Source organism: Panulirus ornatus, chromosome 4 (assembly GCF_036320965.1).
Source record: "Panulirus ornatus isolate Po-2019 chromosome 4, ASM3632096v1, whole genome shotgun sequence".
NCBI lineage: Eukaryota > Metazoa > Arthropoda > Malacostraca > Decapoda > Palinuridae > Panulirus > Panulirus ornatus.
This window is the reverse complement of record NC_092227.1, coordinates 57,420,845-57,446,945: the sequence shown is the minus strand read 5'-3', so window position 1 is coordinate 57,446,945 and position 26,101 is coordinate 57,420,845. Positions and strand designations below refer to the sequence as shown.

General features: G+C 40.3%; 1 pseudogene; it reads right to left on the bottom strand.

Moving 5' to 3' along the window:
- LOC139764802 (phosphoglycerate kinase-like) overlaps positions 1 to 26,101 on the bottom strand; it is a 55,397-nt pseudogene that overhangs the window by 15,829 nt on the left and 13,467 nt on the right.

Here is a 26,101-nt window from a genome sequence, read left to right as displayed (position 1 = left end):
CTATTAAGCAATCTACCATATCCCTATTCACTCTCTTCCACAGCATTTCTAATCTCTTCTGTCCATCATGTATTGCCATTCTTATTCCTGTATCTCACTAACTTGTATCCAATTACTGATTCTACAACCTTTCATAGTATTTCACTAAAAATTTCAAACACTTCATTCACATGTGAGTGCATCCCTACATATACTGCACTTCCATTTAAGCTTTCAGTTACGTTCCTTTCATCTCCCTGCATTATTCTAATTCATCTTCCTACTTGCCAACAGTTACCTTCCTTTCATACCCCTCCCTGCATTATTTCTGATTCATCTTCCTACTTGCCAACACTCTTAACTTTCCATTCTTCCTTACACCATACCTCCACTTCTCCCTCATCCTCATCCCCATAAGAACCTTGAAATGGTCAGTCTCCAAAGAATCCACTCATGACCCTAGCATCTTGTACATCCTTTCTTAATCTTTGTTTCATCCAGTGCCACATAGTCAGTCATAGCCTTTTGCTCTTCCCTTCCATCATTCCTCATCCATGTACATCTGTGGACCATCTTGTGCTGAAAGGTGTTTGCAAGGAATAAATCCCTCTCAACACAAATATCCACAAGATAACTTCCATTCTCATTCACTCCAGGCACTCCCCATTTACCAACTACCTCACCAATTTCGTCACATCCCACTTTCGCATTCATATCACCAAATATGACCACGCTTCTCATTCTCAAAACCGTTTATACAGTCATTCAAGTTTCTCCAGAAAAGCTTCAGTTCATCCTTTCCTTGTACAGTCTTCATATTCATATGCGCCTATACACATACCCACGCATACTTCGCAATCCCAATCTGTCCTTTCACCCATACTATTCTTGATCCATTCCATCCATCCTCTGTAAAGCCCTCCCACACTCTTGGTGACAGCAGAACACTGCCTGCAGGGCAGGAAGTGAAATAAGAATGGGTTGAAACATAGTTTTAGGGAGTGAAATCCGAACAGGTGGAAAAAAATTTTTTGAAAATATCAGAAACATCTGTATTAAGTTCCCTAGCCAAAGGTGTAATTTCCTTAAAATCATGAGCCAGGACAAGTTCTAGGAAAAAAAAATATTTTCAATAAGGGCCACAACTCAGGCAGTTATGCAGCTTATGCTATTTAATTCTTCAGGTGCAGGGAAACAACTCTGTAAAGTTCCATGGCCAAGGTTTTTTTTGCAAATCATGAGCATGGTTAAATTCCAGCTGGTGGCTGATTCATGTGAGAAACTGCAGAAGCTGGTGACTGAGTTTGGTAAAGTGTGTGAAAGAAGAAAGTTAAGAGTAAATGTGAATAAGAGCAAGGTTATTAGGTACAGTAGGGTTGAGGGTCAAGTCAATTGGGAGGTAAGTTTGAATGGAGAAAAACTGGAGGAAGTAAGTGTTTTAGATATCTGGGAGTGGATCTGGCAGTGGATGGAACCATGGAAGCGGAAGTGAATCATAGGGTGGGGGAGGGGGCGAAAATCCTGGGAGCCTTGAAGAATGTGTGGAAGTCGAGAACATTATCTCGGAAAGCAAAAATGGGTATGTTTGAAGGAATAGTGGTTCCAACAATGTTGTATGGTTGCGAGGTGTGGGCTATGGATAGAGTTGTGCACAGGAGGGTGGATGTGCTGGAAATGAGATGTTTGAGGACAATGTGTGGTGTGAGGTGGTTTGATCGAGTAAGTAATGTAAGGGTAAGAGAGATGTATGGAAATAAAAAGAGCGTGGTTGAGAGAGCAGAAGAGGGTGTTTTGAAATGGTTTGGGCACATGGAGAGAATGAGTGAGGAAAGACTGACCAAGAGGATATATGTGTCGGAGGTGGACGGAACGAGGAGAAGTGGGAGATCAAATTGGAGGTGGAAAGATGGAGTGAAAAAGATTTTGTGTGATCGGGGCCTGAACATGCAGGAGGGTGAAAGGCGGGCAAGGAATAGAGTGAATTGGATCGATGTGGTATACCGGGGTTGACGTGCTGTCAGTGGATTGAATCAGGGCATGTGAAGCGACTGGGGTAAACCATGGAAAGCTGTGTAGGTATGTATATTTGCGTGTGTGGACGTATGTATATACATGTGTATGGGGGGGGGGGGTTGGGCCATTTCTTTCGTCTGTTTCCTTGCGCTACCTCGCAAACGCGGGAGACAGCGACAAAGTATAATAAAAAAAAAAAAATATATAAATAGTTTCATACTACTCATCCTAGCTCCTAGGATGTACCTAAAGGAAATTCCAATCTAGAGAAATTGGTCTTATGCCATTCAACTCTTCTGGGAAACAACTGTACAAAGTTAAACAAGTATCTGCTTTTGACTTTCCAAGTTATGATCAAAGTTATGTTGCATGTTTAAGTGTGACTCCTGACAATGGATGGATGGATGAAGGACACACTTGGAACCACCAACTCTCCTTTCTTTCTACCCTCACACACACCCTACACCCATGATAAAAACTTTTCACTACTTCAAGCAGCCTTCCTCCCACAATACAAGCTAACAAAATAAAGATGATACCAGCTAACACAATAATGATGATACAAACTAGGACAATGATGATGATAGAGGCTAACATTTTAATGATAGTGATACCTAAGACTATCATATGCATTCTCCAGATCCATAACTGCCACAAACAAATCCTTATTTCTCATACATTCTTTAAGGCAAACAACTGATCCAAACATCTTTTAGCACTTCTGCGACTACACTGTTCCTCCCTAATCAAATGCTATGTACATGCCTTCACCTTCTTAATAACTACACTCCCATACAACGTACCAAGTACACTCAACAAGCTTATACCAGTGCAGTTTGATCACTCACCTTTATTCCCCTTGCCCTTATATATTGGCATACACTGGCCACTCCTCAGGTATCTAACCATGATACATACATACAATAAAAATCCTAATAAACTAATCAACAACACATTCATCCCTTTAATCCCCTTTTATAAGAAATTAATCTCAGAAATTTAAAGAGATTATGTACAACATGAAATTCTAGCATCAAAGCTGTCAGTCAACTGTAAAGCATGAATTTATAAAGGCCTGAAAATAATTGGACTCAACAAATTATGCTCATCCAATCAATAACTTACATGGGATGTTAGACATCACTTGATCTTATGTTCCATACTGGACAAAATGTATCTTATATCCTACAGGTGCCCACATCAAGCTCAGATCTGATGTGAAAAAATTACGATTGTGTCAACTGTTCTTACAGTAATGGTATACCAACCACTTTAATAAAAATATAAAATATGGGAAAATATAGTTATGTGAGAAAAAATGCATACACCAAACTGGATGACTCAAGATGTTCAACCTTGTAAGGTGTAGCATGATATAGCCAGATCCAACTGTCAAAAGCTGAAGCCAAAGTAATATCAGTCAGAGATATGATGAAATTTAGCAAGAATGACAGGCTAGCACAAAATACTCACCACATGTCTTGTTTAACATGTAAGATTCTTCTCAGCTGCCACCTGCATCACATAACTGTCTATTCCTGGTTCATTTGGGACAAAGTTCAACCTTATGTCAAGTTTTCTTTGAAATGTTTTGGTATTTGTAACATATATTTTTCTCATTTATCCTGGCAGACAATGCATAAACATTCAAGTTTCCAGGCTGGATGGTGGTATATTTTCATCTAATATATTTTCAATATGTTCTATGTTATTCTTGGAGACTTATCAAAACTGTATCTCCCCTGCTGAGAGACTTTCAGGTTTAACACATTTACTCTTAAAACTTCAATTTGATGCCACACATATATCTTTTTCTTCTTTCTAGGCAATACAATGGCAGTTCTTTTCAACCTTTGATAAGTGAGAGAGAGAGAGAGAGAGAGAGAGAGAGAGAGAGAGAGAGAGAGAGAGAGAGAGAGAGAGAGAGAGATAGCGATAGAGAGAGAGAGAGAGAGAGAGAGAGAGAGAGAGAGAGAGAGAGAGAGAGAGAGAGAGAGAGAGAGACCACCTTTCTATAAGTCTGAAAATATGAATAAACACTGATAGCCATAATCTTATTCATAGATTATGAAAATGGGAACAAGACATTAAGGTTGCTTTAGTCCTTGAAAATAAAGTTCTAAATTTGAAGGATAAAAAAAGAAACATTTAGGGAATGGTAGGCATGTGAATTATTTTGAGGATGTTTTACACCTAACTTAACCTCTGCCTATAAGTGGAGAGAAGAGATCAGGCATAAAAGCTCCATACAGATAGATAGATAGATAAAAATAACCTCATTAATACAGTTTTGAAACACTTTTGTATGTTACTGGAATGTTAGAAGCAAAAACATACCAAAACTACTCAAGGCAAAATAAACGTTACAAACAGAAATTGTAGCTCTTACAATTAAAAGAAAAGAAAATAAATTTTCTAGTTAAACAATGTCTATTCTTTTACTAATGGTTTGTAATTCTACATTTTTTTTCAAGAACTTTATCACAGATAATAAAAAACATGTTACTTACAGTGGCATTTTCATCAAACTTATCACCTGTGATGAAATCGACCGGGAAATGAATCTTCACATTTTTCTGCTGTGCCTTGGCCATAAGTTTATCAACAATCTTGGCACCTTCTTCATCATACAGGGAGTTACCAATCTGAGAATAAGGATGGCATTTCACTTTCTCTTATCAATTAAACTTTTTCCTATGATTAATGCATGTTGGTACAAGTAAAATCTCTAAATTCAGGACACTATATATTTCCCAAAAATTTTGAGAAGAAAAACAACATGCACAATATCTATAAAAAGGATATTTTTTTTTTTTTTTTTTTTTTTATACTTTGTCGCTGTCTCCCGCGTTTGCGAGGTAGCGCAAGGAAACAGACAAAAGAAATGGCCCAACCCCCCCCCCCATACACATGTACATACACACGTCCACACACGCAAACATACATACCTACACAGCTTTCCATGGTTTACCCCAGACGCTTCACATGCCTTGATTCAATCCACTGACAGCACGTCAACCCCTGTATACCACATCGCTCCAATTCACTCTATTCCTTGCCCTCCTTTCACCCTCCTGCATGTTCAGGCCCCGATCACACAAAATCTTTTTCACTCCATCTTTCCACCTCCAATTTGGTCTCCCTCTTCTCCTCGTTCCCTCCACCTCCGACACATATATCCTCTTGGTCAATCTTTCCTCACTCATTCTCTCCATGTGCCCAAACCATTTCAAAACACCCTCTTCTGCTCTCTCAACCACGCTCTTTTTATTTCCACACATCTCTCTTACCCTTACGTTACTTACTCGATCAAACCACCTTACACCACACATTTTCCTCAAACATCTCATTTCCAGCACGTCCATCCTCCTGCGCACAACTCTATCCATAGCCCACGCCTCGCAACCATACAACATTGTTGGAACCACTATTCCTTCAAACATACCCATTTTTGCTTTCCGAGATAATGTTCTCGACTTCCACACATTTTTCAAGGCTCCCAAAATTTTCGCCCCCTCCCCCACCCTATGATCCACTTCCGCTTCCATGGTTCCATCCGCTGACAGATATATTTATGTTTATTATTTATTAAACTTAACCACAGTCTCCCGCATTAGCGAGGTAGCGCAAGGAAACAGACAAGGAATGGCCCAACCCACCCACATACACTTCTGCTCATACATGCACATATACATACAGACATATACATATATACACATGTACATATCCATACTTGCTCTCTTCATCCATTCCTGTTGCCACCCTACCACAGGCAGTGCCAGGAATACAAAAAAAGGCCGCATTCATTCACATTCAGTCTCTAGCCGTCAAGTGTAATGCACAGCTCCCTTTCCACATCCAGGGCCCACAGACCTTTCTATGGTTTACCCCAAATGCTTTATATACCCTGGTTCAATCCACTGATAGCACGTCGACCCCAGTATACCACATCGATCCAAATTACTCTATTCCTTGCATGCCTTTCACCCTCCTGTATGTTCAGGCCCCCAATCGCTCAAAATCCATTTCTCTCCGTCCTTCCACCTCCAATTAGGTCTCCTGCTTCTCCTTCTTCTTCTCAACCTTTCTGTCACTTTCTCATTCTGACAGGACTATAGCTGTTTCTCCTGCTGACAAAGCAACTCTTGTTCGTTCTCATTTCTCCTCTAACTCCACCTTTGATGATTCTAACATTCCTTCACCCTCTTATGCTACACTTACTAATCCTATGCCCCTCCCATTAAATCTTTTTTGAATTTTCAGAAAGCACTTCTTTCTCTGGACACAAGCAAGGCTTATGGTCCTGATGGAATCCATCCCTGTGTAGTGAAAGAGTGTGCCTCTGAACTTGCACCTGTACTTGTTCATCTGTTCCATTTCTCTTTAAAAACCAGAACTTTTTCATCTTCTTGGAAGCATGTATAGGTACATCCTATCCCTAAGAAGGGTGACCTGTTGCTCTGATATCTACCATTTCCAGCTCTGATATCTACCATTTCCAAAGTCTTTGAATCCCTCCTCGACTCCCACACCGTTAGCCTTCTTGAATCTCACAATCTTCTCTCCGATCACCAGTATGGTGAGATCCACTGGTGATATTCTTTCCTATCTTACTTATGTCGGGTCATCATCCCTTAAAGATTTTGGAGAATCCTCTTCGGTAGCCCTTGACATAACCAAAGCTTTTGACAGGATGTAGCATTGGGGTCTCATCTCTTTTGGCTTCCCTCCCTAACTATGCCCCCTCATATCTAGCTGATCTATCTTTGTGCCTGTTGATGAATCAGCATCATTCCCTTTCTCCATCAAAAGCAGTGTCCCTCAGGGTTCTATTCTGTCCCTTACACTTTTTCTCCTTTTTATCTATGATTTCTTCCCTTCCATAAGTAACTAAATGAACTCATATGCTGATGATGCAACACTGCATACCTCCACAGTTTTCAATTCTGCTTCTTCTCCTCTCACTCAATTTGCAATTCGTCTCAACACAACTTCCTCATTAAACTTAGGCTTGAACAGAATATCTCAGTGGGGTTGATGAACTCTGGTTAAGTTTAATGCTGGAGCTCCAGGATCTAGTTTCTACCCATCTCTTTATCGAAAGCTGCTCACAACTTTCCTCTCTCCTTTGATGGTTCTGTAATTCCACCTCTTGAATCAATGAATATACTTGGTATTACTGAACATCCACTCTTTCTTGGAAACCCCTCAGCATGGAAATATATAAGTATGCCTCTAAGAAACTGGAATCCCTGTTCAGACGTCAAAATTTCTTTTCCTATGAGCAGCTGCTCTGTTTATACAAAAGACTGATCCATCCTTGTATGGAGTACTCTTCTCACACCTAGAGTGGTTCTAGCTCTACATCCTTACTTGACAGGGTTAAACTGAAAGTGGTCCACCTTATAAACTCTCCCAAGCTAACTTCAAAACTTGACCTGCTTTCCCTATGCCAAAATGCTGGTTCACTTTCCCTCTTTTATAGGTAATTCCTGTGGTTTTTGCTCCCAAGAGCTGGCTGTGTATGTGTCCCCACCTCTAGCTAGACTACACAATGTTCAGCAAGCTGCTGCATCACATGATTACTGTGTGGCTGTTGGCAACTCAAGGGTGGGTCGTTTTGATAATTTTCTTTCCATACACCTTGAAGCTTTGGAACTCTCTACCCTCTCATGTCTTTTCCTTTAAATATGACCTGGCAGATTTTAAAAAACAGGGTTTTCACTTGCTTGAAATTCAAGAATATTTTCCCTTGTCTTCTTTTTCCCTTTCATAATCTTCTCTGTGGTTCAATTAAGGCCTAACTTTAATGTGGACTTTTGTCCATGACTGGAACCTAAAAAAAAAAAAAAAAAAAAAAAAAAAAAAAAAAAAAAAAGTATTGTAGGAAAGTTATTAAGTTCATGAGACATTTTTTCCTGAGAGATAAGGTGTGTATGCACATAGTGAGGAGAGAGGGTGAATAGTTCCAGCTGAAGGTGTCTCCATCAAGGCTGTGTGATGTCACTATGGTTGTGTAATCTGCTTATGGATTGGGTGGTGAAGGATTTTGAAGCAAGAGTGGATCTACAGCAAGCTAGGGGTTAAAGAAGGCTTGGAAGGTGAGTCAGTTGCTTGTTTGCAGAACATATGGCTGTGGCAATTTAAAAAAAACTCCACAGCATGTACCTGAATTTGGGAGTGTGTGTAAAAGGATGAAGTGGAGTGTTAATATGAAAAAAAGTAAGGTAATGAGCAGGTGACAGTGGATGTCCAGAGTGTGGGCTTGAATTGGGACAACTTGTAGGATGTAGAATGCTTTAGGTACCTGGGAAATGACATAGCAGGGTATGGAACCTCTAGTTGATGTCAAGACACCAAGCTCTGAGACTAAAAGACAACTGCTTCATCTGCATAGTTGACAGAGAAAATGCTAGTCTGAGAGTTTGATCTCAATCCTACCCATGTACACTTCTGGGTGGGAATGAAACAGTAAATGATAATACTCAGTTTTGAAATACATTTAAGACTTGAAGCCCATGTGTAGCACTATTCTCTTTTGAAGATGAAATCACCAAAAGCCATAGCAAAGCTATCAGTTTGGAAGATCTAAGCTTTGGGAAAAGGGTTAATATCACCGGGGAAAATTTGTAGGGGTATTCTTAAAGTGTGTTCCAATTCTGAATGCCAACAAGTTTCTCATTCTGGGTTGTGCTGGAGTGTATTGGTAAACATTCTTGAATCCCTTCACTGTGGAAGGGGCACATAAGTCCAGCAATTTCTCTGTTCACTGGAGCTGGGGTGTATATGCCTCAGAGTATACAGCATGTATAGCCACTAATTGTTTGTTATTGCTTCTCACATAATGTTTCCAGATACTAAAGACTAAATTTTTTTCCATACACTGGTCAATATATGTCATTGAGGCCTGTATGAGATCTGCACCCTCATCTTATGATGCAAAGTATGTGGGTAATATCTCTTACAAGAATACATACTACTGATGAAAATCCTTAGTAATCATTTTTGCGTGTGAAAGAAAAGAAAGAAAGAAAAGTTTTCATTGAAATATTCAAAGCTGAAGATGCAAAACAAGAATGTCTTGCCTCTAGTATGTTGCACCTCTTATTCCAGAAATTATGAAAACTATAATGAAAATTTTGAATGTTAATTGCAATAATGGATACATGCCTATCTACAAAATTCTTTGAGGAAAACTGAAAATCATCAATAACTAGTATGTATATCAATTCACAATTATCCCTGGGTGTAGGGTAAAGGGAATGCTACCCACATATCTTAAGTGTTCCAGAGGATAACTAAAAGGGGTGAGAATGGAAGGCTGGGAACCCTCCCATCTTTCTAAAGGAAGGAACAGAGGGAGTCAACCTAAGATTTTTCCTTGAATGCTCAGTCATATGTTCATGACACTATCTTGTTGAAGCATATGAGAGAGAGAGAGAAAGAGAGTGTGTGTTCCAATTCTATAGATACCTTAGCGTTTAGAAAAGGTTTTGGCACTGACTTGTAGCTGTAGCTCAATAAAAATGTCACAAACACTTTCCTAGATAAAAATATCAATCTTACAAAAGAACAATCATGATCGATTACTAACTGACCTTCATGGACTTCAAGACTTTCAGGAATGTGAAAGCCATGCCTCCAACAATCATCATCTCATCTACACGATCCAACATGTTCTCAATGAGCTGAATCTTGTCCTTCACTTTTGCTCCACCAAGAATGGCCAAAAATGGTCTGTAAAGATACAAAGAATTACACCATGGGTTGAACTTGAATTCTGAAAGGGGTGTTCTGCTACCATGGCCACTTGGGGTTAAAAGACACAGCTACCTGTTGCCAGTATTTTTTCATTACGTCCCAAACTCATCTTGGTGAGAGTAACATGGACTTTAATTTATTGCAGCACCAACGGTGTAAAAAATATGTCAATACAAAGACAAATGCATATACACTACAGGTTGGCTTTGAAGCTCAGGAGGGCATCAGGCTACCTCAGCCACCTCTGTATGGCCGAGGTAACCAGGTGCCCCTCCCTTGGTCCAAAACTGACCTGTGGTGCATCTACATTTGTCTTCTATTGATATACATGACATTATCATCTCTGTGATATGAAATAAATTAGGAGACATTATGTTCAGAGAAAAGTAATCAACAATGCATCCTTTGAAGGGTGACTGTTCTGATAACTCTTACTATTGTCTATTTGCTTCAACATCTACTATTTCCAGTCTTTGAATTCTTCCTTAACTCCCATATCCATTGCTCAAAATCTTTTTCACCCATCCTTCCACCTCCAAGTTGGTCCCATGCTTCTCCTTGTTCCCTCCACCTCTGGTACATATACTTTCTTTGTCAACCTTTCCTCGCTCATTCTCTCCATATGTCCAAACCATTTTAACACAACTTCTGCTCTCTCAACCACACTCTTTCTATCACTTCGCATCTCTTACCCTTTCATTACTTACCTCATCAAACCACCTCACACCACATACAGTTCTCAAACATTTCGTTTCCAAAATATGCACCCTACTCCATACAATCCTATCTATAGCCCATGCCTTGCAACCATATAATATTGCTAGAACTGCTATTCCTTCAAACATACCCATTTTCGCTCTCCAAGATAATGTTCTCTCTTTCTACACATTCTTCGTTGCTCCCAGAACCTTCATCCCCTCCCCCACCCCAAGACTCACTTTCACCTCCATGGTTCCATTCACTGCTAGTCCACTCCCAGATATCTAAAACACTTCAGTTTCTCCAACTTTTCATACATGCTTACCATATACACATATCTATAGTGTTAATGGGATGGCCTTGAATAGGGCCTAAGTTGTCCATGCCAGCTGAGCTAACATAAAAAAATATCCATAATTTGTGAACTCCATTGCTGCTTCTCAGCCTTTTGGTGCATCACTCTTAACAGGCTACTGGCATAGTGCAACTTTAGTGCAGTGTTTTCAGAGGCACTTAACAAATGTCCTTACAGACTACTTCTACCTAATGTGTCTACCTAATGTTCCAACTTACTTCTTCTATGTAATGCTCCCACTCAATGTTCTTACCTACTACTTCTACCGAAGGTTTCTACCCACTGTTCCTGCCTAATATTCCTATCTACTACTTCGATCTGCTGCTTCAACCATTTTCTCTAAACTATTTTTTACCGAACTCATCATAATGGTTCACAACACCAATTAATCGGTGATTTATGTCTACTGTCCTTCTGCTTTAATAATCTTTCTGATTTTTCTGTCACCCACTTTTCAACTAGATCCCTCTGGGTTAAGCTATCAGCATCTGTCTCTGACTTTCTCTAAAATCTCTACACTACTCCATTCATAAATAACTAAGTCTAATATATAACATTCTTTAATCAGACCTTTTTTCCCTACATTTACATAAGAAAAGAACATGTAACCCCTTCCTTGTACATGTGCTAAAGTACTTGCACTATTTGTGCTATAAGATACTGAATAATCACACAGATACTATACAAAACAAGAATACTTCACACTTAATAACAGATAAAAAGAGAAAAGAATATCATAATGTCTTTCCACAGGCAGAGTAAGTTAAATAATTACATGCATAACAACAATTCATTATCTGCAATTGCAGTATTACTGCAAAGTGTTTCATTGAAAAAATATAGTTTCAATATCTTAACTATAATGGACTTACCATCTATTTCTTTTTCAAGTTTTGTATGTCACTATACCAAAGTACCCATTAAATTTGGGAAAGTTAAACTTTCACTCCTGAAACATTGCATGGAAGTGCTGAGTAGAACATTACCTTAAACTGGCAACCATGTCATACAAAGAAAAAAAAGGAAGTATATGGAAGTTCTTCCTTCCACACATATTGCAGTTTTGTAAAAATTCTAATGAAAGCTCACTACAATATTTATCCCAAGTCACAGAGTTAGTAAAGTCATAATTAGTTTCTTAATTCTATCTGTTTTTACATTTTCCACCAAGTCCTCATTCAAAATCAGTGACTGGAATAAGTCAATACTGACTGAAAACTTCTGAAACTGGGTATGCAGTCAACTATACATAACAAAGGGTTTTATACAACAATGCTTTCACGATCTCACCTTTCTGGATTCTCCAAAGCCTTAGAAAAATATGCAAGCTCTTTTTTTAGAAGGAAGCCTGAGGCACGCTGGTCAAATCCTTCACCAACCATGGAAGAGTGAGCACGGTGAGCAGTACCAAATGCATCATTGACATATACATCTCCAAGCTTACGTAACGATGCACGGAACTTGGTAACATTTGCAGGATCAGCTTTCACCTATATCAGGATAAAAACAAGAAATCTAAGTTTAACATTAAGTCTGTGTGTATGATTTTCAAGATTATAGCTATACTTTTTTTTTTTTTTTTTGCTTTGTCGCTGTCTCCCGCGTTTGCGAGTTAGCGCAAGGAAACAGACGAAAGAAATGGCCCAACCCACCCCCATACACATGTATATACATACACGTCCACACAGGCAAATATACATACCTACACAGCTTTCCATGTTTACCCCAGACGCTTCACATGCCCTGATTCAATCCACTGACAGCACATCAACCCCGGTATACCACATCGATCCAATTCACTCTATTCCTTGCCCTCCTTTCACCCTCCTGCATGTTCAGGCCCCGATCACACAAAATCTTTTTCACTCCATCTTTCCACCTCCAATTTGGTCTCCCACTTCTCCTCGTTCCCTCCACCTCCGACACATATATCCTCTTTGTCAATCTTTCCTCACTCATTCTCTCCATGTGCCCAAACCATTTCAAAACACCCTCTTCTGCTCTCCCAACCACGCTCTTTTTATTTCCACACATCTCTCTTACCCTTACGTTACTTACTCGATCAAACCACCTCACACCACACATTGTCCTCAAACATCTCATTTCCAGCACATCCACCCTCCTGCGCACAACTCTATCCATAGCCCACGCCTCGCAACCATACAAAATTGTTGGAACCACTATTCCTTCAAACATACCCATTTTTGCTTTCCGAGATAATGTTCTCAACTTCCACACATTCTTCAAGGCTCCCAGGATTTTCGCCCCCTCCCCCACCCTATGATCCACTTCCGCTTCCATGGTTCCATCCGCTGCCAGATCCACTCCCAGATATCTAAAACACTTTACTTCCTCCAGTTTTTCTCCATTCAAACTTACCTCCAAACTGACTTGACCCTCACCCCTACTGTACCTAATAACCTTGCTCTTATTCACATTTACTCTTGGGAAGTGAGTCAGTTGTTGTTCACTGATGATACAGCGCTGGTGGCTGATTCATGTGAGAAACTGCAGAAGCTGGTGACTGAGTTTGGTAAAGTGTGTGGAAGAAGAAAGTTAAGAGTAAATGTGAATAAGAGCAAGGTTATTAGGTACAGTAGGGTTGAGGGTCAAGTCAATTGGGAGGTGAGTTTGAATGGAGAAAAACTGGAGGAAGTGAAGTGTTTTAAATATCTGGGAGTGGATCTGGCAGCGGATGGAACCATGGAAGCGGAAGTGGATCATAGGGTGGGGGAGGGGGCGAAAATCCTGGGAGCCTTGAAGAATGTGTGGAAGTTGAGAACATTATCTCGGAAAGGAAAAATGGGTATGTTTGAAGGAATAGTGGTTCCAACAATTTTGTATGGTTGCGAGGCGTGGGCTATGGATAGAGTTGTGCGCAGGAGGGTGGATGTGCTGGAAATGAGATGTTTGAGGACAATGTGTGGTGTGAGGTGGTTTGATCGAGTGAGTAACGTAAGGGTAAGAGAGATGTGTGGAAATAAAAAGAGCGTGGTTGAGAGAGCAGAAGAGGGTGTTCTGAAGTGGTTTGGGCACATGGAGAGAATGAGTGAGGAAAGATTGACCAAGAGGATATATGTGTCAGAGGTGGAGGGAACGAGGAGAAGAGGGAGACCAAATTGGAGGTGGAAAGATGGAGTGAAAAAGATTTTGTGTGATCGGGGCCTGAACATGCAGGAGGGTGAAAGGAGGGCAAGGAATAGAGTGAATTGGAGCGATGTGGTATACCGGGGTTGACGTGCTGTCAGTGGATTGAATCAAGGCATGTGAAGCGTCTGGGGTAAACCATGGAAAGCTGTGTAGGTATGTATATTTGCGTGTGTGGACGTATGTACATACATGTGTATGGGGGGGGGGGGTTGGGCCATTTCTTTCGTCTGTTTCCTTGCGCTACCTTGCAAACGCGGGAGACAGCGACAAAGTATAATAAAAAAAAATAAATATCTTAACTTTCTTCTTTCACACACTTTACCAAACTCAGTCACCAGCTTCTGCAGTTTCTCACATGAATCAGCCACCAGCGCTGTATCATCAGCGAACAACAACTGACTCACTTCCCAAGCTCTCTCATCCACAACAGACTTCATACTTGCCCCTCTTTCCAAAACTCTTGCATTCACCTCCCTAACAACCCCATCCATAAACGGAATAGTAAAAAGTAAATAGTAAATAGTAAAAAGAAAACAACCTGACACCTCATCTCTCCCATTTGCTTTACATAACAGAATGATCTTCAAAAATGGCACAATTTTGATATGTCCCATGGAATTCTTGTATATTCATTCACCTGCTGTTTCCTCCATAGTCAAGTTTTTAATCATCAAAGGTCTCTCTAATTCACCCTACCTATTTCCAAGCATGAATTATAAATCTTACTCTTCTTTCCACACTCTCGGTTCAAGTTCTTTCCTTCCTTCAAGATAATTTAAGCATTCACATGGTCACATGGAGAGAATGAGTGAGGAAAAATTGACCAAGAGGATATATGTGTCAGAGGTGGAGGGAACGAGGAGAAGTGGGAGACCAAATTGGAGGTGGAAAGATGGAGTGAAAAAGATTTTGAGTGATCGGGGCCTGAACATGCAGGAGGGTGAAAGGCGTGCAAGGAAGAGAGTGAATTGGAACGATGTGGTATACCGGGGTCGACGTGCTGTCAATGGATTGAACCAGGGCATGTGAAGCGTCTGGGGTAAACCATGGAAAGTTCTGTGGGGCCTGGATGTGGAAAGGGAGCTGTGGTTTGGGTGCATACATGACAGCTAGAGTCTGAGTGTGAATGAATGGGGCCTTTGTTTTCGTTTCTTAGCGCTACCTCGCACTCATGAGGGGGGAGGGGGTTGTTATTCCATGTGTGGCAGGGTGGCGATGGGAATGAATAAAGGCAGACAGTATGAATAATGTACATGTGTATATATGTATATGTCTGTGTGTGTATATATATGTATACATTGAGATGTATAGGTATGTATATTTGCGTGTGTGGACGTGTATGTATATACATGTGTATGTGGGTGGGTTGGGCCATTCTTTCGTCTGTTTCCTTGCGCTACCTCGCTAACGCGGGATACAGCGACAAAGCAAAATAAATAAATAAATATTTACTTTTACAGTGCCTTTGAATTCTCTCCAGCTAATCAATTCTAGCTTGCTTAGTTGGTGGCCATACAATACAGTATTCCATTTTGCCTCTCATACATAACCCAATATTTTCATCATGAGCTCTTTCTCTCTTGCAATGAAAGTTCTCCAATTCAATACAATTCATGGTAATTTCTGGATCTAAAATAATTTTGCTCTGTCTTTTTCCCTGTTCAAACCTTGCAAGGTGTCACTGTTACTGTCAATGTTACTCTTTCCCTGACACAATTATGTATACATAATTTTCTCTTCTGAATTTCATTAAGTTCTCAAAAAATCATTCACAAACCACATTCAAATCATTTTGTTTTTCCCCTCTCTTCCATGACCCTATTATTTTAGTGACTTTGGTGTTATCTACAAACAATCTTATTATACTCTATTTTCTGCCCATGTCTTAAACCATTATCATAAACTGTGCAGATGATACTTGGGGTAACTTTTTTGAGGGACAGTCCCTTCTACTTTGATAAGATTTTGAGAAATTTGAGATGTAGTAGATCCAAATGATCATTCCAAGCTTTTTAGCATAAAATAGATTTCTAGAAACTTAAAACTACATATCTATTTTATCTATAAATCATACTTGATCATTTCCCTACTCAGCGAAGTAGCACCAGGAAAGAGACGATGAAAGACCCATCCATTCATATACACAAATATATGCATACATGTACATATACATAGTAACATATATGCATATACATACAAAAACATACACATAAACAGACATATACATATATACACATGTACATATTCATACTTGCTTACCTTCATCCACTCCTGGCACCACCCTGCCCCACAGGAAATAGCATCGCCACCCCCTGCAACTGTGAGGAAGCGAAACAGACTAAAATAAAAGGCCACATTCATTCACACAGCCTCTAACTGTCATGTGTAATGCACAGAAACCACAGCTCCCTACCCACATCCAGGCCCCACAGACCTTTCATTGTTTATCTGATGTTTCACATACCCTTGTTCTGTCCATTGACAGCACGTCGTTCCCGGTATACCGAACCATTCCAATTCTATTCCTGACACACCTCTCACCCTCCTGCATGTCAGGCCCAGATTGCTCAAATTTTTTTTCACTTCGTCCCTCCACCTCCTTGTTTCTCCTTGCTCTCTCCACCTCTCACACATATATCCTCTTTATCAACCTTTCCTCAATCATTCTCTCCATCTGTCCAAACCATTTCAACACACCTTCTTCAACTCTCTCAACTCTTCTTATTACCACACATTTCTCTTTCAATACATACTCGATCAAACCCCCTCACACCACATACTGTCCTCGCAACCAAATAATATTGTTGGAACTACTATTCCTTCAAACATACTAATTTTTCCTGTCCGAGATAATGCTCTATCTTTCCATGCATCCTTCATTGCTCCCAGAGCCTTTGCCCCCTTCTCCCCCCTCCCCAAGAGTCACTTCCATGGTTCCATTCACTGTTAAGTCCACTTCCAGATATCTAAAACAATTCACTTCCCATTTTCTCCATTCAAACTCACATCACAACTAACTTGTCCCTCAACCCTACTGAACCTAATAACCTTGCTCTTATTCACATCTACTCTCAAGTTTCTGCTTTCACACACTTTTCCAAACTCAAACACCAACTTCTGCAGTTTCTCACTCGAATCAGCCACTAGTGCTGTATCATCAGTGAACAACAACTGACTCACTTCCCAGGCCCTTTCATCCCCAACAGACTGCATACTCGCCCCTTTCTCCAAACTCTTGCATTTACCTCCCTAACCATCCCATCCAAAAATAAATTAAACAACCATGAAGACATCACACATCCTTGCCACAGACTGACCTTCATCAGCAACCAATCACTCTTCTCTCTTTCTACTCGTACACATGCCTTACACCCTTGATAAAAACTCACTGCTTTTAGCAGTTTACATCCCACACCATATACTCTAAAGACCTTCCACAAAGCATCTCTATCAACCCTACTATATTGCCTCTCGAGATCCATATATGCTGCATACAAATGCATCTGTTTTTCTAAGTATTTCTTACAAACATTCTTCAAAGGAAGTACCTGATCCATACAACCTCTACAACTACTTCTGAAACCACAATGCTCCTCCCCAATCTGATGCTCTGCACATGCCTTCACCATCTCCATCAATATTTTCCCATACAATTTTCCACGTATACTCAACAAACTCATGATTCTGTTGTTTGAACACTCACCTTCATCCCCTTTGCCTTTGTACAATGGCAATATACATACATTCCATCAATCCTCAGGCACTTCACCATGATCTATACATATACTGAATTTCCTTACCAACTAATCAACAACACAGTCACTCCCTTCTTAATAAATTCAACTGCAATACCATCCAAACCTACTGCCTTGCCAGATTTCATCTTTGGCAAGGCTTCCACCACCTCCTCTCTCTCCACCAAACCACTTCCTCTGACTCTCTCACCACCGTAACCATTCCAACCAAAACACCCAACATCTGCTACTCTATGATCAAACACATTCAACAAACTTTCAAAATACTCACTTCATCTCCTCACTTCATCACTACCTGTTATCACTATCCCCTGTGTCCCCTTCACCGATGTTCCTATTAGTTCTCTTGTCTTACACACGTTATTCACCGCCTTCCCAAACATCTTTTTATCCTCCCTAAAGTTTAATGATATTCTCTCACACCAACTCTCATTTGCCCTCTTTTTCAACCCTTGCAGCTTCCCTCTTGACCTCCTGCCACTTTCTCTTATACCTTTTCCAGTCATTTACACTCCTTCCTTGTAAGTATCATCCAAATGTCTTTCTTTTCTCTTTCACTAACAAGATTACTTCCTCATATCACCACTCACTACCCTTTCTAATCTGCTCATCTCCCATTTTTCTCATGCCACATACATCTCTTGCACATGCCATCACTGCTTCCCTAAATAGTAGCAAGGTATAGGGAACTTATTAACAAGTTCAAGGAAAGTTGTAGGAAGCTTATAATTTTGGGATAGCTGCCAAAGTATGACTTCAATTCCTTTACCCTCAGTTGAATGCTGGGGATAAACAGAAGAGTTAAAGCTCTCTGTAGGGAGGAGGAGTGTGTTTAGTATAGACCTGTGGGACTATCTTAGTAAGCTCTCTCTAGGGTGGAGGAGAGTGTGTTTAGTATAGACCTGTGGAACTATCTTAGTCATGCAAGGGATGGTCTTCACTTAAATGTAATAGGGAAAGCCCACCTTGGCAGAGTACTAGCTTACAAAGGAGCTAGGAGAGTGGAGGAGGGGAAATGAGTAGCTGTGGGGGAAGGTCGGTGCGGGGGGAATCTGAGTGTGAATGGGATTTGAGGAACAAGGTAGAGGATGAGACCTTGGCAGTAGGGATCCTTGGCTAGTAGCAGTAACCTCACAGACAGAGGGATTAGCAAAAAAAAGGTCAAGTAGGGTTAGTTTGGGACAACTCTGGTAGTATAAATAGTGGGTTGGAACATGTAAAGATCAACTCTCAGGTAACTTTTAGGAATGATTCTGGTAGGGTCCAGTGCGGAGAGGGTCAAAGTAAGGTGGCAAACCCCAAACAGGTGGAGAACTCTCTCTCTCCTACTGCTACACCCGCAGACATTACCAGTGACAATACAAACATGCATACCGACCGTAAAAAGAAGGCATATTCAGTTCAGATATCAATTCAGAAGGAAATAAGTTTAATACACACAAATGCCCGGAGCATCATTGTAAAATGCAGTTAACTATATCGCATGCAGTTACTCAAAAAACGAACATTATTGCTTGTACAGGGTAGGTGGTGGAGTTTTGATCTACATTGATAACAATCTAAGTGCTATTAAGATAAGCAAAGTAGACACTAACACACTTAGGACTCTCTTTATATTGACGTTACCGACAAGTTCAAAAGTAAACTACGTCTCAGCATTATTTGCAGACCTCCTAAGCAAAAAGATGATGATGATAGGATATTATACAGTGAAATAAAAACTATAATAAACAGTAAAGAGGTTATAACAGTAGCTGACTTCAACAGTCCAAACATAAACTGGAACACATTAACAGGTGACTGAGAGAGAACAAGACTAATGGAACAGATTGAAGACTTTTCTGGAAGTTTCTTATAAAACCAACTAGAGGTGAAAACATTCTTGATCTTGTCATCACCAGTGACACAAACTTAATCAACTCTTGCAAAGTAGGCGAGAGTTAGTCAAACACTGATCGCAGTTTGATTAGATTAGAGGTAAATTTAGATTATGAAATGAATCACAAAAAACTCTTGATCCCACATTACAAGCAAGCAAATTTTAAAAACATTACACAAGAAATTCCCAGCACCAACTGGACAAAACTTCTTGACATTTACAGAGAAGAGGAAATGTGGAATAATTAAATACTAAAAACACACAGGAGATTGAAAATAAACATACTTCTTGAATTACAGAGAGAACTTGCAATATTTCAAAACCATCATGGATGAATAGGAGAATAGAAAAACTAATTGGCGAAAAGAAGAAAACATATAAGAAATTCAAGTCAATGGAAAGCGATGAAAATTGCAAGGAATTAATGAAAAAAAGAGAGTGTATGAAGGTCATAAGGCAGAGTAAGCACAACGAAGAAAAAAAGATTATCCTTCAAAATCAAGAATAATCTTAAGGAATTCTTCAAATATGTAAGACACAGGAAGACAGTAAAAAAAGGAACTGGATCACTGCAAAATGAACATGACACACTAACTACTGACGACAAGGAAATGGCTACCATACTAAATCATTCTTTCAACTCCATATTCACAATTGAAGATACATTTCGAATACCACAACCAATGAAAATATTTCAAGGATTTGAAGAAGAGGAGTTGAAGGTTAGAGAAATAAAAAGCTCTGAAGTACTTAAACACCAGGACCAATTAAATCCTACAAATCCAACAGCCCAGATAACTTAACTCCAATATTATCAAAGGAGGTCAGGAGACAGCTGATATGCCCCGCAACAAAAATATTCAACAAATCTCTTTCGGATGGTCATGTGCCAACTGACTGAAAACTAGCAAATGTTACTCCTATACATAAAAAAAGAGACAAAAAGTGTGCTTTACGTAAGTGTTAGGTAAAATAATAAAAAAATAATACAATAAAATTGTCACGTTTCTAGAACTCAAAATTATATCAGGAAACCAACACAGTTTCTGCTATACAAGGTCCTATCTGATGAATTTGTAGGAATTTTTTAAAGTTATGAGAACTGGGATAAAAATTTGCCGTCTGATGTAATATATTTAGATTTCCAAAAGGCTTTCGATAAAGTACCTCACAAGAGACTTGCCACTTTCTTATATACATCTCCCCATCATTTTCACTTCTTCCATGTAAGTATTGTCCAAATGCCTCTCTCTTCTCTTTCACTAACAACTTTACATCTTCATTCCACCACTCACTACCCTTTCTAATCTTCCCATCTACCATCTTTTGCACATGCCATCACTGCTTCCCTAAATAAATCTCATTCCTCACCCACTCCCCTCACACCATTTACTCTCAACTTTTGTCATTCTACACTCAATCTCTCCTCGTACTTCCTCACAGAAGTCTCCTTTTCAAGGTCACTTATTCTCACCACTCTCTTCTCCCCAATATTTTCTCTTCTTTTATGTAAGCCTCTACAAATATTTGCATTTGTCTCCACAAGATAGTGATCAAACATCCCTTTAGCTGCCCCTCTCAGTACATTAACATCCAAAAGTCTCTCTTTTACATGCCTATCAATTAACATGTAATCTAATAATGGACTTTAACCATCTCTCTTACATAAGTATACTTATGTATGTCTCTCTTTTTAAACCAGGTATTGCCAGTCACAAGTCTTTTTTCAACATACAAATCCACAAGCTCTCCACTGTTTCCATTCACAACAGTGAATACCCTATGTACACTAATTATACCCTTAAATGCCACATTACTTGCATTTGCATTTAAATTACCCATCACTAATACCTGGTCTCTGCACCAAAGCTTTGAGGAATGTATGTGAGAAATACATAGAAATACTTACAGAAGGCATAGAGATGCTTTGTGGAAAGTTTTAAGAGTATATGGTGTGGGAGATAAGATGCTAGATGCAGTGAAAAGTTTTTATCAAGGATGTAAGGCATGTGTACGAGTAGGAAGAGAGGAAAGTGATTGGTTCCAAGTGAATATCAGTTTGCAGCAGAGGTGCGTGATGTCTCCATGGTTGTTTAATTTGTTTATGGATGGGGTGGTTAGGAAGGTGAATGCAAGAATTTTGCAGAAAAGGGGCAAGTATGCAGTCTCTTCGTATATCAACTGACATATTTCTCTCTTGTGTCTCCCCTGATGATGTGATTATCACACGAAAGTGCACTTGGGAACTTATCGTGTTTCATTTTCCCCATGGACTCATAGGAATATCTTGATCACGTGCAATATATATATATATTTTTTTTTTATTTATTTTTTTATTTTGCTTTGTCGCTGTCTCCCGCTTTAGCAAGGTAGCGCAATGAAACAGACGAAAGAAATGGCCCAACCCACCCACATGCACATGTATATACATACACATCCACACACGCAAATATACATACCTATACATCTCAACGTATACATATATATACACACACAGACATATACAAATATACACATGTACATAATTCATACTGTCTGCCTTTATCCATTCCCATTGCCGCCCCGCCACACATGAAAAAACAACCCCCTCCCCCCTCGTGTGCGCGAGGTAGCGCTAGGAAAAGACCACAAAGGCCACATTCGTTCACACTCAGTCTCTAGCTGTCATGTAATAATGCACTGAAACCACAGCTCCCTTTCCACATCCAGGCCCCACAGAACTTTCCATGGTTTACCCCAGATGCTTTACATGCCCTGGTTCAATCCATTGACAGCACGTCAACCCAAGTATACCAAATCGTTCTAATTCACTCTATTCCTTGCACTCCTTTCACCCTCCTGCATGTTCAGGCCCTGATCACTCAATATCTTTTTCACTCCATCTTTCCACCTCCAATTGGGTCTCCCACTTCTCCTCGTTCCCTCCACCTCCGACACATATATCCTCTTGGTCAATCTTTCCTCACTCATTCTCTCTATGTGACCAAACCATTTCAAAACACCCTCTTCTGCTCTCTCAACCACACTCTTTTTATTACCACACATCTCTCTTACCCTAATATTACTTACTCGATCAAACCATCTCACACCACACATTGTCCTCAAACATCTCATTTTCAGCACATCAACCCTCCTCCGCACAACTCTATCCATAGCCCACGCCTCGCACCCATATAACATTGTTGGAACCACTATTCCTTCAAACATACACATTTTAGCTTTCCGGGATAATGTTCTCGACTTCCACACATTCTTCAACGCTCCCAGAACTTTCGCCCCCTCCCCCCACCCTGTGACTCACTTATGCTTCCATGGTTCCATCCACTGCTAAGTCCACTCCCAGACATCTAAAAACACTTCACTTCCTCCAGTTTTTCTCCACTCAAACTTACCTCCCAATTAACTTGTCCCTCAGCCCTACTGAACCTAATAACCTTGCTCTTATTCACATTTACTCTCAACTTTCTTCTTTCACATACTTTACCAAACTCAGTCACCAGCTTCTGCAGTTTCTCACCCAAATCAGCCACCGGCGCTGTATCATAAGCGAACAAAAACTGACTCCCTTCCCAAGCTCTCTCATCCACAGCAGACTGCATACTTGCCCCTCTTTCCAAAACTCTTGCATTCACCTCCCTAACAACTCCATCCACAAATAAACAACCACAGAGACATCACGCACTCCTGCCACAAACCAACATTCACTGAGAACCAATCACTTTCCTCTCTCCCTACATGTACACATGCCTTACATCCTTGATAAAAACTTTTCACTGCTTCTAATACATATATATATATATATATATATTTTTTTTTGCTTTGTCGTTGTCTCCCGCGTTTGCGAGGTAGCGCAAGGAAACAGATGAAAGAAATGGCCCAACATACACATGTATATACATACACGTCCACACATGCAAATATATACACACATATATACACACACAGACACATACATATATACACATGAAGACAATTCACACTGTCTGCCTTTATTCATTCCCATCACCTCACGTGTCATAGAAGGCGACTAGAGGGGACAGGAGCGGGGGGCCAGAAATCCTCCCCTCCTTGTATTTTAACTTTCTAAAATGGGAAACAGAAGAAGGAGTCACACGGGGAGTGCTGATCCTCCTCGTAGGCTCAGATTGGGGAGTCTAAATGTGTGTGGATGTAACCAAGATGTGAAAAAGGAGAGATAGGTAGTATGTTTGAGGAAAGGAACCTGGATGTTTTGGCTCTGAGTGAAACGAAGCTCAAGGGTAAAGGGGAAGAGTGGTTTGGGAATGTCTTGGGAGTAAAGTCAGGGGTTAGTGAGAGGACAAGAGCAAGGGAAGGAGTAGCACTACTCCTGAAACAGGAGTTGCAGGAGTATGTGATAGAATGTAAGAAAGTAAATTCTAGATTAATATGGGTAAAGCTGAAAGTTGATGGAGAGAGATGGGTGATTATTGGTGCATATGCACCTGGGCATGAGAAGAAAGATCATGAGAGGCAAGTGTTTTGGGAGCAGCTGAATGAGTGTGTTAGTGGTTTTGATGCACAAGACCGGGTTATAGTGATGGGTGATTTGAATGCAAAGGTGAGTAATGTGGCAGTTGAGGGAATAATTGGTATACATGGGGTGTTCAGTGTTGTAAATGGAAATGGTGAAGAGCTTGTAGATTTATGTGCTGAAAAAGGACTGGTGATTGGGAATACCTGGTTTAAAAAGAGAGATATACATAAGTATACGTATGTAAGTAGGAGAGATGGCCAGAGAGCATTACTGGATTACGTGTTAATTGACAGGCGTGCGAAAGAGAGACTTTTGCATGTTAATGTGCTGAGAGGTGAAACTGGAGGGATGTCTGATCATTATCATGTGGAGGTGAAGGTGAAGATTTGTATGAGTTTTCAGAAAAGAAGAGAGAATGTTGGGGTGAAGAGGGTGGTGAGAGTAATGGACCTTAGGAAGGAGACTTGTGTGAGGAAGTACCAGGAGAGACTGAATACAGAATAGAAAAAGGTGAGAACAAAGGAGGTAAGGGGAGTGGGGGAGGAATGGGATGTATTTAGGGAAGCAGTGATGGCTTGCGCAAAAGATGCTTGTGGCATGAGAAGCGTGGGAGGTGGGTTGATTAGAAAGGGCAGTGAGTGGTGGGATGAAGAAGTAAGATTATTAGTGAAAGAGAAGATAGAGGCATTTGGACAATTTTTGCACGGAAAAAATGCAAATGAGTGGGAGATGTATAAAAGAAAGAGACAGGAGGTCAAGAGAAAGGTGCAAGAGGTGAAAAAGAGGGCAAATGAGAGTTGGGAGAGAATAAACAGAGAGAATAAGATGATGTTCTGGAAGGAGGTAAATAAAGTGTGTAAGACAAGAGAGCAAATGGGAACTTCAGTGAAGGGGGCTAATAGGGAGGAGATAACAAGTAGTGGTGATGTGAGAAGGAGATGGAGTGAGTATTTTGAAGGTTTGTTGAATGTGTTTGATGATAGAGTGGCAGATATAGGGTGTTTTGGTTGAGGTGGTGTGCAAAGTGAGAGGGTTAGGGAAAATGATTTGGTAAACAGAGAAGAGGTAGTAAAAGCTTTGCGGAAGATGAAAGCCGGCAAGGCAGCAGGTTTGGATGGTATTGCAGTGGAATTTATTAAAAAAGGGGGTGACTGTATTATTGACTGGTTGGTAAGGTTATTTAATGTATGTATGACTCATGGTGAGGTGCCTGAGGATTGGCGGAATGCGTGCATAGTGCCATTGTACAAAGGCAAAGGGGATAAGAGTGAGTGCTCAAATTACAGAGGTATAAGTCTGTTGAGTATTCCTGATAAATTATATGGGAGGGTATTGATTGAGAGGGTGAAGGCATGTACAGAGCATCAGATTGGGGAAGAGCAGTGTGGTTTCAGAAGTGGTAGAGGATGTGTGGATCAGGTGTTTGCTTTGAAGAATGTATGTGAGAAATACTTAGAAAAGCAAATGGATTTGTATGTAGCATTTATGGATCTGGAGAAGGCATATGATAGAGTTGATAGAGATGCTCTGTGGAAGGTATTAAGAATATATGGTGTGGGAGGCAAGTTGTTAGAAGCAGTGAAAAGTTTTTATCGAGGATGTAAGGCATGTGCACGTGTAGGAAGAGAGGAAAGTGATTGGTTCTCAGTGAATGTAGGTTTGCGGAAGGGGTGTGTGATGTCTCCATGGTTGTTTAATTTGTTTTTGGATGGGGTTGTTAGGGAGGTGAATGCAAGAGTTTTGGAAAGAGGGGCAAGTATGAAGTCTGTTGGGGATGAGAGAGCTTGGGAAGTGAGTCAGTTGTTGTTCGCTGATGATACAGCGCTGGTGGCTGATTCATGTGAGAAACTGCAGAAGCTGGTGACTGAGTTTGGTAAAGTGTGTGAAAGAAGAAAGTTAAGAGTAAATGTGAATAAGAGCAAGGTAATTAGGTACAGCAGGGTTGAGGGTCAAGTCAACTGGGAGGTAAGTTTGAATGGAGAAAAACTGGAGGAAGTGAAGTGTTTTAGATATCT